General features: G+C 41.4%; 1 protein-coding gene across 2 annotated transcripts in view; it reads right to left on the bottom strand.

Annotated features, from left to right (window-relative positions):
* CPLX2 (complexin 2) overlaps positions 1-16,200 on the bottom strand; it is a 129,446-nt gene that overhangs the window by 108,797 nt on the left and 4,449 nt on the right. Inside the window, exon 2 of one of the 2 annotated variants that reach the window (XM_030212466.1) lies at positions 7,743-7,797. The gene's annotated coding sequence lies outside the window, so the exon portion shown is untranslated. Of the gene's footprint in view, positions 1-7,742; positions 7,809-16,200 lie in introns of those variants that run through there. The other variant, XM_030212465.1, reaches the window with a different exon arrangement.

The following is a 16,200-nucleotide window of genomic DNA, read 5'->3' as shown; positions in this document are numbered from 1 at the left end:
GGGACTTTGAGAATTACACCCAAGAGAAGAAATTTCAAAAGCATTTAATCAGGTAAATTGGCTGCCTGGAAATTGATAGGTACCAAGACAAAACCAAGGAAAAGGAGGACATGAGCAAATAATGGGGGGGTGGGGTGGGGAGGATAGCAGTATGGAACAGAGAATGGGAGGGAGAAGAGCACAAAACAGAGAGAAGGAAAGGAGCAGAGAATGGGGAGAGAAGAAGAGGAACATAGGGGAAAGGAAGTGAGGAACAGGGAATGGGGGAGAGAAGGAGAGAAGAAGAGAAGCAGGGAATTGGGGATGAGAGAACTAGGGAATGAGGAAGAGGAGGAGAGGGGCAAGGAAGAGAAGGAGAACAGCAGGAAATGGTGTAAGAGGAACAAGGAATGGGAGAGCTTGAAGAGAGGAGCAGGGAATGGGGGAAGAGAAGGAGAGGAACAGGGAAGGGGGAGGAGGAGAGGAGCAGAGAATGGGGGAAGAAGAGTAGAGGAGCAGGAAATGGGGAGGGGGAGGAGAGGAGCAGGGAATGGGAGAGGTTGAAGAGAGGACCAGGGAATGAGGGAAGAGAAGGAGAGGAGTATGGAATGAGGAAGGGGGAGGAGGAGAGCACAGAATGGGGGAAGAGAAGGAGAGGACCAGGGAATGGGGAGGAGGAAAGGAGCAGAGAATGAAGGAAGAAAAGGAGAGGACCAGGGAATAGGGGAAGAGAAGGAGAGGAGCAGGGAATGGGGAAGGGGGATGAGGAGAGAAGCAGACAATGGGGAAAGAAGAGGAGAGAAGCAGATAATGGGGAAAGAAAAGGAGAGGAGCAGACAATGGGGAGACATTGATCAGGGAATAGGGGAAGAGGAGGGGAGGAGCAGGGAATGGGGAAAGCACAAGAGAGAAGCAGGAAATGGAGTGTCAGAACTATTTCTTAAAATTCAGTGACAATGCAATACTATAGATATGAGGAGATAGGGAAGAAACAAAGACCATGCCACATCCATCAACAGAGGAGGTGTATGTGTGGGGGAGGGGATTAATTTCACAAGAATAACCATAGGGAATAGGGTTTCAAGATATATTTGGGGGAATGCCTAACAAAAATAAAAAGTTCTAAGGGAAGATCTGAATTTCTTAAAAGAAGATTCAATTCTAATTTCCAAGGGCAAGATCTTGAGCTGGAGTTAGTACACTGAAGTAGGAACTGCTTGTGAGATGATAATCAGAAGGTTTTGTTGGGAGGAGTAAAGAGGCCTTATTGGTGAAGAGACCAGAGAGAAATAGAGGGAGACCAGCATATTAAACTGGTGGGAAAATATTTGATCTAATAATTGGAGGCAGTGCAATGGAGGGGTAACAAGGCAAACTTTCATCTTTCCAAGGAGTAACATTGTTTTGTTCTTTGCTCTTTGACCCAGGTACTGGTTTGTACCTGCCTGCTGCTGTGACCCCCCCCCCCCCCCGCTCCGCTCCAGGCATTGACTTTCTCTTGCATAGCAGCTCACTATCATGCAGTTAGATGAGGTGGAAGGAAGATGCAGTGGAGACAGAGAAGCTCTATCATAGAATAAAGGAAGAACAAAGCCTCGGTTTCTGTTTTCTTGAATGTGCCAGGTAAGAGAGTCTTTCTAACTTAACAGATTTTCCTGCTGTTTTACAGTGTGTAATGGTGTGAAAGCAGAAAGCTGAATGCTCAGGTATTCTGCAGGACCTTTAAGCACAAGGATGCAGAGTGTAGAAGTTTCTCTCCCATTCTGTTCCTGTTTGCATGACAAGTCAGATTGGCTGCATTTGTACTATGCATTCAAGACACGCACATACAGTGTGTTTGCAGAAAACTGAATGAAATCATTTTTTCTTTTATGTATCATAATAAAATGAAACCTCTTGAGAAACAGACACAAGTGTGTCAGTGAGTGATGCAAAGCAACACTCTTGCAGGAAGACTGCATTAATGGTGTCACTGAACCTTGGACGCTAAAGAGTTGTTCAGCAGCAGGAAGAGTCTGGCGGTAATGAGTGTGTAAATTCTGTAGCTGCAGGTGAATGATCACGCACAAAGTCTAATTCCATTAATGATTCTTCCCACCGCCTGAGCCTCGGAAGATGTGGGTTTCGTTTTGCATTGATCTCCATTAAAAAAAAAACTTTTTTCTTTTTCTCTCTCTCATTCCAAGATCAATTAACCAATAACCAAGATTTTGTTGCAGGACTGTCTGTGAAGTGTAAATAGCTAAGAAAGACACCAGAAAAATCATAAAGAGATTTTATGAAAAGTGCGGAGCTCCCCTGTACACCCACCCCCTAATTCTATAAATGTTCGCAGAATTATATACTTAGCGTGCAAATTTGCACACACAAGTTGTAGGATAGTGTAAGTTGTGCGTGTAACTTATTATATTAGGTGCTACGTGTCATGAACTACCAATTAATAGTTATGGGGTCATTTTAGTAAGGGGCACTAATGGATTAATGTGTACTAAATGATAAGAAGCCCATTATAATCCTATGGGTGTCTTATCATTTAGCACATGCTAAATCAGTTAGCACACCTTAGTCAAAGGACCCCTATAATTGGTGTTAATAGGTGCTAATTAGCACTAATTTGTAGTTATGTTTATGTTTATTTGCATTTCTGAAAAAACACTTTTTTTTACAAAGCGATGTACAATAAAATTAAAAAGTGAAAAGAATTCCATAAAAATGTGCAGAATTGTCTGGAAAATGTTCGAAAATAGATGGGGGCTATGGATACGGTTGGACCCCAATCATAACCTGGGGATCCACTAGCTCACGCAATCCTACTGGATACTACCTATTCAAACTTTTTCTCTGCGCCTTCTTCTTTCCTATTAAAAAAATGGCGTTCCTTCCTCTCTGTTTTTTAATCTTAATCACTGTATATGTTATCCAATGAGGAAAGGTGGTACATTAATAAACCATAACCATTTTCAAGTTTGTTGTGAATTTCACTTGAGAGCAGCTAGTTTTATAAAAACCAAGCTGATGTGAGTGTAATGCCAAACTTGACTCAGAATGAGATTGTAGTTATAAGAAAACAATCTTCTCAATGAATTTAGATAGAAATGGAAAATTAGAGATGAGGTGATAGTTACTGGTACTGAAGGATCAGACTAAGTTTTCTTAAGAACTAGTCAAACTATGGCCGTTTTGAGGAAGTCTGGGACAACTACTACTACTACTTATCACTTCTATAGCGCTACAAGGCATACGCAGCGCTGTACACCATACATGAAAAGACAGACCCTGCTCAAACAGACAGAACAACTAAGAGGTAAGGGAATTAAAGAGGCAATTCCCTCAGTCAGGCTCCAGAGAACAAGATGGTAGAACTGCCATTATTCGGTATTTTGTAAACTGTGTGTGCAAAATCTATCATGTGCAACTGCAAGGGGCATGAGTGGATCAGGCGAATGCCTAGTAATAATGCAGTCTGTAGAATACTAGCACCTAACTGCTTATGACTGGGCATCAGCATTTACACCAGCCAATTTAAAAGACTTGACACCCTGAACACACATGCTCAATAATGTTTATGGTTTTTTTTTTAGGATTTTGTTCTCATTGTGTATAGAAGAAATCGGAAGACAACAAATATCTAAGTTTGGAAAAAAGGTCCCCCAACTCCCCCAGAGGGAAGCACTTTATGCATCTAAAACTGTGGAGTTCACAATCAGATACTAGAGAGACAATGAGCTGTAGCCTGATGGTCAATGCATTGGGCTGAGAACCTGAAGAACTGGGTTTGATTTCCTCCCCAGCTCCTTGAGACCCTGAACACGCCACTTAACCCTCCACTGCCCCAGGTACAAAAACTTAGATTGTGAGCCCAGTAGGGACAGAGAAAGCACCTTCATAGAATATATGTAAAGTGCTTTAGTTGTACCACAGAACGGTGATATATCAAATCCGTGACTCTCTCCCTTAACATAACCACTTTAAGGGCACCGAACTGTAAGAACCAATCATGCACATTAATGTACAGAATGTACACACATGAATGATGTCATATGTTGGCATTTACTTGTTTATGTGCTCGGCTCTATTCTATGATATTGGTGCACTAGTCACTTGGGACTAGATTCTACACAAGGCGCCTGAAAATTCCATGCGGAAAAAAAACGCCTAGGCGTATTCTGTAAAGTATGTTTACATTTTACAGAATAGGCTTAAATTTCCATGAGGTACATAGAAATACCCCAAGCGCCTCTACACGCAACCAAATTTAGTCATGGCCATTTATTTACTTGACGTAAATCCTGATGCTTAAATTAGGCCCAGGGCGGGTGTATTCTATAACGACACACACAGATTTCAGAAATGCCTATGCTCTGCCCATGGCCACATCCCCTTTTCAACTGTACGACTTAGAATTTAAGAGCACCATGTTACAGAATATGCATTAGTGAGTTCTGCGCATAAATCTTAATTAATGCCAATTAGTGCTGATAATGGCTTGTTAACATCCAACTGACTGCACTGATTAGCTGGTTAACCAATTAAGTTACACGCATTGTTATGAAATACATTTCAATTTCTGCATGGAAATTAAGGTGCGATATATAGAATCCAGAAAATGGGCTGTACCGGTGGGTGGACCATGAGTATGCCCATGCACACCTTACTGAATAGTATGAGCTGCGCAAATTACATGGCATACTTCGGCACGCCAGCTTATGTCTGCCAGTGACCTGGTGAAAGCAGTTGTGCCTAAGCTTCAGAGCACCAAAGTGGGTTAGAGCTGCTGTTCTATCATGGGTTAAGGTGCATCTTAACGCCTTCATAGAACTGGCATTAAGCACACTTCTTTGCCATGCCTACATTTAGGTGAACTTTCATCCAGAATTGCCCCCTTTATGTTGTATGGTAGACAAGGCTGGTGTGTAGGAATGGCCTGGCTGTTCGTTAAAACAATAGCCCAACTTGATACCTAGCAAGAGATTGTACTGAGAAACTCATTGCTTTCCAACACCATGTTCTGCAGTTGAGAAGAGCAACTTTGTGCAATTATGGCTGTAGTGGTATATTGGGATATGGCAGCTAGTATTTTCTTTAATAAGAAAAAGGAGACATTGGTGTGTTTACTTCAAAGGAAATACAGAAGGGCCTGGCATGGTAATATGAACTGTACTGCCTGCAAAAGATACACATCAGGAGGTGCAGATATTCATGGAGGGAGTCTGACCTTGTGGACTGGCTGAAGATATGATTTGGAAGAAAATGAGGCCTAATGGACTGACTGAGGCCTGACAGCATGACTGCAAGTTTTGGGTGTTATGACTAAGCTTTTTATATATTTACTTTTTAATGTACAACTTCTTGAATTTTTAAACAAAAAACAGCAATAAACATGATATTCACAACCATAAATCTCAAAAGAAAAGAAGTACAGCTGCAAAAGAGAAAAATAAGAAAACCAGAAATGCACTTTAAAGAAATTAAATTTAGCTAACTGTACAAATCCCCATAAGGAAGAGGAGCAAGACAAACCATGAAAATAAATTTAAAAAGGAAGGAAGGAAGGAAGGAAGGACAATATTCTCTCATACATAAATAAGCCTAAAATACAGGCCTTGTGTACCGGTAAGTCAGGCATCTAAGACTCATTCCTCAGCCTACCTCTCCTGGCAGCCTCCTGTCCTTGGATAAATGCCTCCAATCGGATAGTAGATCCCCAAACTGAAAAATATGTCCAATTTATAAGGACCCTTCAAGAAATATTGACCCTAGGATGATAAGACAAAAAATCTGTCCTGGTCTTCTATGTCTTGACAGAAATCTTATGGCTATTAAAAAGCTGCCCAGAATCTCCAGCAATGGAGCCAAACAAGATTAGCAGTGAATAGATGCAACATCAGTAATTGGGAAGCAAAGCCAGTGCCGGGCAGACTTCTACAGTCTGTGCCCTGAAAATGGCAAGGACAAATCAAGATTAAGTAGTATCATATTATACCTTATATCATGAGTTTAACCTGTTGGGTAGACCGGATGGACCGTACGGGTCTTTATCTGCCCTCATCTACTACGTTACTCTGCAAGTATCAGCATCCTATCATGTCATGGCCAAAGAGAAGGGAGCCATTGGGGTAGTCCTGGTATAAGTCTCTTCTACTGAAGTCTTCAACTGTGCAGTTGGATTCAAATGAGTAAGAAAATAGAAAATTTCCCTTCCTCCTGACAACCTCTTTACAAAGCCAAGAATGTAGTAGGCTGTGAGACCACTGGCAGAGAGAGGGGCTTTAATGCTACACAGCAAGAAAATAATTTTTCAACATTTCATTTTGTGAAATTAGGTTAGAGAAAGAGAAATTCAGAAAACAATTTATGGTAGCACAAAGTCTTTCAGGCTAATTTTCAGGGAAAGATTCCCTGTTGAGTCTCTACCTTTTGATCTTGTACATACACAAACTCTCTCTAGCTCATCAGTCATGGCAAATTTCCCAGTTACCTCTCTTGAAAATTTATATAGTTGTACTCAGCACACAGATAGAGCTCTTTGCCATCAGCCACCACTGAGGCTTCCTTTGATGGATTAAACACTGCCATAGGTCCTCCAAATTGACCTGGGAATAATACAACTTTTAACTCCGAAAATCTACCATTTGATTCTACAGTAGAAGAACCACTTAGGGTAAACCAGCTCCACTATCCTCCCTAAAATATATATTCACAGCTATGGAGACTTCTATCCTTATTCTGGCTTCCAGCCTGCTGCACAATATCCTAAGCAGATAGGGATTAAGGCACTCGCCATGAGGGGGAAGGGCTAGAGGAACTGGACTTAAGGATATTACATCACTGGTAGTAGTACCCACTATTCCATTGGATGATGGAGAGATGAAACAACTCCTGGAGGTTCACCTCAGTCCTTACAAAAGTGTTCATTGTGCCAGTAATTATCACTCCCTTATTTTCCATAAGACCTAAAGAGGCTCATTATCAAAGCACAAAGATTTACAAAGTTACATAGGTTACTATATAACTTGGTAAATCTATGTGCTTTGAAAATGGGCACCTTACTCTTCCCTATCTGCTTCACCATCGCAAACTCACCATTGGTTGAGAAAGTTCTCCTAGTTCTCTCAGCTCTCCTTAGAACTCACACTTTCTACCTAATGCAAATGCAATGTGGTCTGTGTTCTGATTGTCAATTCTGAGCCCATAAGGACACTCAGACTTTAAGCCTGTACCAAAACGGAGGCAAGCAGAATGATCTGATGGCATCTCTATCAATTCCTGGCAGCCAAGCCATGGTGGAACGACATGCATTGAGGGACAGCAGTTGTCAGAGAGCAAATTTACATGCATAAATTGCTATTCACTGGTAAATGCAGTGAAAATGATCCTTCTTACAGGTGTGTTATCAACCAGTTAGAGAGCTGTGCCTAACCACTCATTAATAACTAATCACATAGCTTAAACAACCATAATTACCAGCTAGTGTACCAGTAAAGCAACCATTTCACCAGGTAAACAATGATAAAGCCAAATAACCAGCGAGTCCTACCTCCCCACATAACTGCTGGAAATGTTTTTCTCAGTGCTCTTGGCACCTTTCGATCTGATGCAGCTTAAGCAAACTAGTGAGATGCCACATGTGAATCTTCACACATCAGACCTGAACAAAAACATCTCCTTATCGTGCTCACAGCTTTAGCCTTGGAGCTCCTCCAGCACCTCTGGGAAAATATCCCATGGAAATTACAAAGCAGAAAACTGTTCCATACACTTACTGTTTTGTGCGTCTTGTCTGTGTTCTAATGAAAAGCCTGGCTGGAGCTGAGCATGCTGTGGACAAATCCTATAAGAAGTATGAGAAGAAAAAAAAAATCACTTTCTGCTTAGAATCATCTCCTTTCTGTCCCTGAGAAGTGTATGTGTGTGTGTGTATGTTTGTGTGTGTGTGTGTGTGTGTGTGGGGGGGGGGGGGGGTATGAAGACTTTTGTTTTACACATATGTAACAAAATTTACACATAAATATTAAGCCAAGGTAGTGAGCATTTTGCTGACCATGGCTGGTGTTATTCCACATGCAGATTTCGGCATTCAATATCTGCTTTACGCAGCATTGGCTAAGTCAATATTCAGAATTCAACCGACTATGGGTTGCTACATAAAGACAGGACTCACTTTTATGTCCTATTTATGCAGCTGAATATCAGCATTTCAGCAGCCAAGTGCAGAATCTGACAATAGCCGGCTTTCACTTTGGTGCTAACTGCAACAATAATCAGTTAAGGGCCACTGAAAATTAGCAGATCATTCTGAAGAAATGATTTAAGTGGTCAGCAGCCATTTATGGCCAGCTAAATGATTTTGAATATTGACCAGATATATTTATGTATACTGTTATAGGATTAAACCTAAGTGCGCATCTTAAGATGTCTTCGTGTAACACAATAGCGCATAGGCAGAATTTTGGTGCAAATATACTATTATTCCAATCATTTAGTGCAAATACGTTAGCGTGTTCTTTGTAGAATTAATCCCCATAATGTTTCTTCTAAAATGATCCCACTCTTAAACATATATGTAATGACAGGCACGCACACTTTGCTATGTGATGCAGATTTAGGCATGTTTGGGAACGGAGTTTTGGCAGTGCATGAGTGGAGTTGTGGTTTGTAAAATAAAAATGTGCACGTGAACGATTGCATCTTTTCTTGAGCTGGTGGAAATGTATTTTACCTGCAACTCCTGCAGGACTTGTGCTAGAATTTTATAAACACATATAAGTCTTTATTAAACAGGCCCATTCGGCTTCCCCAGATAGGTGACCAGTTGCAAATTTACCTTCTCAAACAAAGCTTTGAAATCACACATGTGACACCAGTAAGTTTTCCATGGGGTCCAAAGTCACTATTACACTAGAGTTTGTGAAATTTTGCACTGTTGAATCTTGATCTCATTATGACATGCCTGGCTAAACCTGTGACCAAGTTATTTATTAACCCGCTTTTTCTTTCACATGTGGGCATCCAGCTCAGTTGGAACTTGTCCCTGTTATGGTTGCCACCCTTTTTAACCCTCCTCTCCCCCCCACCCCCCAAGCTTTATGCTGCTCTTTGCCGGTCAGTAGGAGTCACTGTTGCATAATGGCTGAGATTCCCTCCACCCTTAGATGCTTTAAAGTAACACTCTCTGGTCATTTCTGTACTACCAGATTCTGTACTATGCTGTAAACCTGCCTCCTTTCTAATCTTTGTCCCTCAGGCACATTCTGCTCTTTTAACTGAATTTCTCTGTTGCCTGGAAAGTAAATGTTCTGTCTTCTTAATATAGAACAACTGGCTTTTAGTTTGCCATGTACACTTCTACCTGTTTCTCCCTAAATAGTGTCTAATAATATGCTTCTTGCTGTTGATTCGTGCACAAATCTCAACAGGAACCAGCTTAAGCCACTGACACTGCCGCATGTTAAAAAGAATTACTGTCATGCAGACCTCACAGGCACCAGAAAGGGAACCTCATTGGTACTGGATGTATCAGAATCCATGAAGGAAGCTGAACAGGCAGGGAGGGACATATCACAACAGCTTTTATCCCCCCTCCTCCATCACCTTCTCCTGTAGTCTATCAGGTTGCTTTCCAGGGTGCTGATTTGATTCTGTACCAAGCAGGTCCCCCTTACTCTGCCTTCTGATCTGTCCGGGTGCCATCTGTATTCCTGCAGACAGTGTTGGCACTTGGCATTGGTGTAGCCAGAGCTGAATTTATATTGCACTGCCCACATGCTGCTCAGCTCTCCTTCTGCAGATGTAGGACTTTACCTTCCATTTCAAATTCTTTCCATTGGATTAAACACCTGCTGAAGTAAGTGAAATGCCAAATGCTTTGTAACAACCACAAAACTTTATTTCTTTTTCTTTTTTTTTTGTCGCTTGTTTTTGTGCCAGCGTCATCCAGAAAAGAGACACAGCAGTATTCACACCTCCGCTGTACTTCCCAAGAAACTGCACATATTCTGTCCTCGCCCACACTCATCCCTCCAGCTCTCCTTCACTGCTGCAAACTGTAGGCAAGGGGCACAGATAACCCCCCCCCTTGAGGCAGATTGTCAGTGGGAGGATTTCACAACAGACAAGCCTGCTCTTTACAGATTTACATTTTGCTTGGCACAAAGTGTCCTTTACCACCACTACTAGTTCATGTACGAATTAAGATTTTTGTGTCTCTCTTTAGTGTGAAACTGTCCACTGGATTACGTAATAGTTGCACACTTTTACATGCCTGCGGAATGCTTAGATGAGTAACAACTTGATTTAAGCAATATATTCAGTAAGCTGAGAGGAACAAGGTCACTATGAATCCAAAGACCTTCAAGTATCTTTTGGAAGTCTTAATGCAAAAAGCACATGGCTCAGTCCTGTAAAAATCCCAGACAAATGCTGCCTAAGAAACATTCTGAGAGACACTGTATGAAAGACCTAAGTAGTACTACTTGAGAGCTACTGTATGAGAGGGGCTGATTGAGGGGTTCTAGCTGAGAGAGAAAGAGTGCTCAGAATAATGCTGCCTAAGAAATACTGAGAGGGGCTGCCTGGCTAGTGCCACCTGAAAGACGCAGTCTGAGAAGGGATGCTTGACTAGTGCCACCTGAAAGATGATATCTTAGAGGAGCTGCCCAAGGGATGCTGCCTGAGAGGGACTGATCTAGTGGTCCGTGGCTGCTCCTGGAGAAGGACTTGTCTTCAGTTCCTCAGCCAATTCCCAGGTAAGCTGGAGATTCTGTGTCAGAAATATTCACAGCCCCTGGTGATGGGAATTATCATCTTTCAGTGTTAATACTGGATAGGCAGGCTCAGGACTATAACTATAGGGTTCTAGAAGAAGCCCTAGAGCTCATGGCTCTGGTCAAGGGATAGAGCAATAAAAACAATGTGAAAGAATATAATAGAGAGGCAAAATGCACTGGGTAGTTGTGGTTGAAGGCTCATGGCACCGCAGTCCATAGAGAGCAATTCCAATGAAGTCGATGGAGCAAACTGGAAGGAAAGAAATCTAAGCCATCATGACTGACAGCTCGTCATTCTGTTTCAACTGATGATGCTTTGTATGAATTTCCCTATCAACATTTCCCCCCCCTTATGATTTGATAAACTTCTATCACAAACAACAAAGCACAGGAATGTGTGGGTACAACTATCAAATAAACTAATATAAACCACTCACTGAGTGGGGTCCTATGAACCTTAGAGATAATGCAACTCCACTTGTGTTATACAATGCATTCAACTACACAAATAATGGAGAAAAAGACCTCAGTCAGAAATGCTGGAGACTTTGGATAATACAACTAGAGAGTGGCCACCCTAAGATCATTAGACATGATCACTCCCAAGACCTGCTCTTACATAGAAGTACTTCACCCCCTATACTGTACAGATCCCTTTGGGTTTTACAGCCCAAAATGCATGACCCTGCATTTTTTAGCATTAAATCTAGCTACTAAATTCTGAACTATTCTTCAAGCTTCACTAGGTTCTCTCCTCTACCCTATTGTAAAAGAAAGAAGCAAACCTTACCAGATAGCCCTTCATTGCTTAGAAAAAATGTTTAAAAGAGTTGGGCAATGACACCCCACTGGTAATATCCCTTTCCTCAGAGTGAACTCTGCTTATCACTACCTCTCAACCAGTTTCTAACCCAGTCAGTCAGTTTAGGGCTGACACCGAGGGCGCTCACTTTATTTATGTCGTCTATGTGAGCCTGAGAACTCCAGAATACTGTGGGGCTCATTTTCAAAGCACTTTGACTTACAAAGTTCCATAGTAACCTATGGAACTTTGCAAACTTAAGTGCTTTGAAAATGCACCTGCATGAGACACATGCTGTGCCTACATATGCCACTTTATTTTCTGTCAGAGACTCTAGAGAACAGCAGAGATGAAGTGACCCTGCATAATTTTTACTTTTGATGTGTTTGATGGCTCAGGTACAGTGTTTTACCTCTGCACTTTGTTACTAAAGTTGTGGCCTGAATTTTGCCATACTATCACAAGTGTCACTGTGAATTATAATATGGGAAACATGGTGAAGGAGAAAGCATGAGATTGAGGGGGAAATTTGGGGAGAGTCTCCCTATCATATGAATTAGTAAAGACCACTCTGAGAACTGAGAGATAGACAGAGAATGAGTAACCTGGTGGTCTACTAACAACATCTGAGTCTTTATCTCTAAATGAGGGTCTTGGTTTTGTTTTCACATGTAACACCCTCAGTTTGACAGAGAAAAAAGGGATTCTGTGGAACCTGTGCTGCTCCTCCCCAATGTAAGCTGGTTAATAATTTGAAATCTTCATATTTTTGAGTTATGGACTTTCAAGAATAATTTCTATCTTAACTTTGATCTGGTAATTATTCCTTAAATTACCAAGAGTTGCCATTAAGGCTGCAGAGTACTATCTCCATACTCAGAGAATCCTCAATTTCCAAGTTGTGTTTCCTTCCTAATATCCACTTTGGAATATCATAAATCCTTATTGGGTCAAAATGCAGGCAAGGCAGTCAGTGTTCTTATTTAAATGCTGGCTGCCATGGCTGAATTAAATCACTGTTGTCTGGCTAGTGGCCAGCACTGAGTATCTTGATAGGATGGTCATTATCTGGACAAAGGCAATACTTGCACTTTTACCTGATTGGCTAATAGGACAGCCTTTTTCCTGTCCTAATTTTACCTGGATAGTTATATGGTTAGTGGACTAAATATTGTTGCTAAGAACATAAGAATAGCCATGCTGGGTCAGATCGAAGGTCCATCCAGCCCAGTATCATGTTTTCAACAGTGTTCAATCCAGGTTACAAGTACCCGGCAGAAACTCAAATAGTAGCAACATTCCTTGCCACCAATCCCAGGGCAAACAGTGGCTTCCCCATGTTTATCTCGATAGTAGACTATGGACTTTTCCTCCAGGAACCTGTCCAAACCTTTTTAAAACTCAGATATGCGAACTGCTGTTTCCATATCCTCCGGCAATGAGTTCCAGAGCTTAACTATTCAATGAGTGAAAATATTTCCTCCTATTTGTTTATTTTAGCTGACTCACCATAGGATTTGCTATAATTTGGGGCAGAGGGAAGTTCAGCCATTTTTTTTGCACCAGTCTCCCATTCAGTATCTTTTTTCTGTCCAAAAATATATAGAATAAGCAACTTCTATATGCATCAAATTGAATGAGGCAATATTTCAGCAGAACGGAAAACAATTTTAAAAAAATTCTTGGAAGGCCAAGTTTGCAGTGGTGCTGTCCATCTGCTCTTTGAGGCATCATTTTACAAACTAATAATACTTTAATATTATTTGATTACTTGGATACTGGGCTAGATGGACCATCAGTCTGATCCAGTATGGCATATACTTAAGAGCACAAGGTGATGGTCATTCTAAAAGCACATAATGTTGGATTGGATCATTTCACTTGCTGGGCAAGGTTATCTGTTTAAAAATGTTTATATTTGTTTACAGATATGAAATGTATCTTCTTTTATAATAAATTCTGATGAATTGGTTCAGAAGTGGATAGAAGTAGAAAGATTGCGGATGTCTTAAAAGGAGCTTTGTTCAAACAAAAGGTGACAAAACCCTCTAGGAGAGCATCAACACTGGATCTAGTACTCATGAATGGAGAACGTGTGTCTAATTTCTGGGTTGCTGTCCACTTGATGTGGTTTGATAGACATGCTAAGGTGGATTCCAGTAACATTAAACTCAAAAGTCCTGGATTTCAAACATGCAGATTTCAGCAAAATGGAGAAGGGAAAGGAGGGGAACTGCCTTTCTGTAGTTAAATACCTGAAGGAGTAGCTGGTAGGGTGGGAGGAGATAAGGGAAGTTGAAAATTTGTGGACTAAATTGAAAAGGGCTTTAAAAAGGGCAATAGATCTTTATGTAAGGAAAGTAAATAAAAGAAAGAACACAAAAAGTATACCAGATAAAAGTGAGAGAGACAAAGAGAGAAATCAGGACTGCAAAAGCACAAGCAGAAGTAAACTGTCTAAGGATGTAAAGTGAGATGACAAGACTTTTTTTCAGGTACATTGGGCAGAAGAAGGCCAGAGGTGGAATTACAAGACTTAAAGATTGAGGAATGATGTGTGGAGAGTGATGTGGAAAAAGCAGCAATGCTGAACAAATTCTTCTGTTCAGTATTCATAGAAGAAAATCCTGGAGAAGGACCCCAATGATTGATAAAAGACATGTGGGAATGGAGCAGATACTATACCATTCAAAAAAGAAAGTATTTATGAACAACTTGCAAAACTACTACCACTACTACTACTATTTATCATTTCTAAAGCGCTACTAGATGTACGCAGCGCTGTACACTTGAACATGAAGAGACGGTCCCTGCTCGACAGAGCTTACAATCTAATTAGGACAGACAGACAAAACAAACAAGAGATAAGGGAATATTAAAGTGAGGATGATAAAATAAGGGTTTGGAACAAAGTGAATAAGGGTTAGGAGTTAAAAGCAGCATCAAAAAGGTGGGCTTTTATCTTAGAGTTGAATACGGCCAGAGATGGAGCTTGACGTACCGGCTCAGGAAGTCTATTCCAGGCATATGGTGCAGCAAGATAAAAGGAATGGAGTCTGGAGTTAGCAGTGGAGGTGAAGGGTGCAGATAAGAGAGATTTACCCAGTGAATGGAGTTCCCGGGGAGGAATGTAGGGAGAGATGAGAGTGGAGAGGTACTGAGGAGCTGCAGAGTGAATGCACTTATAGGTCAATAAGAGGAGTTTGAACTGTATGCGGAAACGGATAGGAAGCCAGTGAAGTGTCTTGAGGAGAGGGCTAATATGAGCATAATGACACTGGTGGAATATTAGTCGTGCAGCAACATTTTGAACAGATTGAAGAGGAGAGAGATGGCTAAGTGGGAGACCTGTAAGAAGCAAGTTGCAATAGTTTAAGCGAGAAGTGATAAGAGTGTGGATGAAGGTTCTGGTAGTGTGCTCAGAAAGGAAAGGGCGAATTTTGCTGATATTATAGAGAAAGAAACAACAGGTTTTATCAGTCTGCTGAAAATGTGCAGAGAAGGAGAGGGAGGAGTCGAAGATGACCCCAAGGTTACGAGCTGATGAGACAGGAAAGATGAGAGTGTTATCCACAGAAATAGAGAATGGGGGAGGAGGACAGGTTGGTTTAGGGGGAAAGATGAGAAGCTCAGTCTTGGTCATGCTTAGTTTCAGATGGCGCTGAGACATCCAGGCAGCAATGTCAGACAGGCAGGCTGATACTTTGGCCTGGATTCCTGCTGAGATTTCTGGTGTGGAGAGGTAGATCTGGGAGTCATCAGCATAAAGATGATACTGAAAACCATGGGATGAGATCAGAGTACCAAGGGAAGAAGTATAGATGGAGAAAAAAAGAGGTCCCAGGACAGATCCTTGAGGTACACCAACTGACAGTGGGATAGAAGTAGAGGAGGATCCACTAGAGTATACGCTAAAGGTACGCTGGGAGACATAAGAAGAAAACCAGGAAAGAAGAGAGTCCTGAAAACCAAGTAAGGACAGCGTACCAAAGAGTGGGCTGTGATCAAAAGTGGACAAAGTGATGGAACCGGATGGGATAAATCCTAGGATACTGAGAGAGACCTGAGAGGCTCTGGTGGGTCCTTGGAGATGGGAGAGGTTTCATGGGCCTGAAGAAAGGCTGATATGGTCTCTCTTCATAAAATTGGTTAACAGAGAATAGGTGGGAAACTACAGGCTGGTAAGCCTTATCTCAGTGGAGGAAAAAGACATGAAAATGCTGCTGAAGGAAAGGATAGTGAACTTTCTAGAATCTAATGGGTTGCAAGCTCCAAGGCAACATGGTTTTAGCAAAGGAAGACCATGTCAATTAAATCTGATTGACTCTTTGAATGTGTGACCAGAGAAGTAGATCAAGGGCATGCATTGGATGTGGTCTACTTAGATTTCAGCAAAGCCTTTGATACTGTTCCTCATAAGAGACTTATAAGTAAACTGAGTGCCCTGGGCTTGGGTCTCAATGTGGTGAACAGGGTCAGAAATTGGCTGACTGACAGATAACAGAGGATGGTTGTAAATGGAACTCACCTGGAAGAAAGAAAGATGAGTAGTATTTATTTATTTATTGCATTTGTATCCCACGTTTTCCCACCTCTTTGCAGGCTCAATGTGGCTTACAATACATCATGGATAATGGAAGTAAGAAGAGAATA

The sequence above is a fragment of the Microcaecilia unicolor genome, chromosome 8, assembly GCF_901765095.1.
Source record: "Microcaecilia unicolor chromosome 8, aMicUni1.1, whole genome shotgun sequence".
NCBI classification, from domain to species: Eukaryota; Metazoa; Chordata; class Amphibia; order Gymnophiona; family Siphonopidae; genus Microcaecilia; species Microcaecilia unicolor.
Note: the sequence above shows the minus strand (reverse complement) of the source record. Positions and strands in the feature narration are given on the sequence as shown.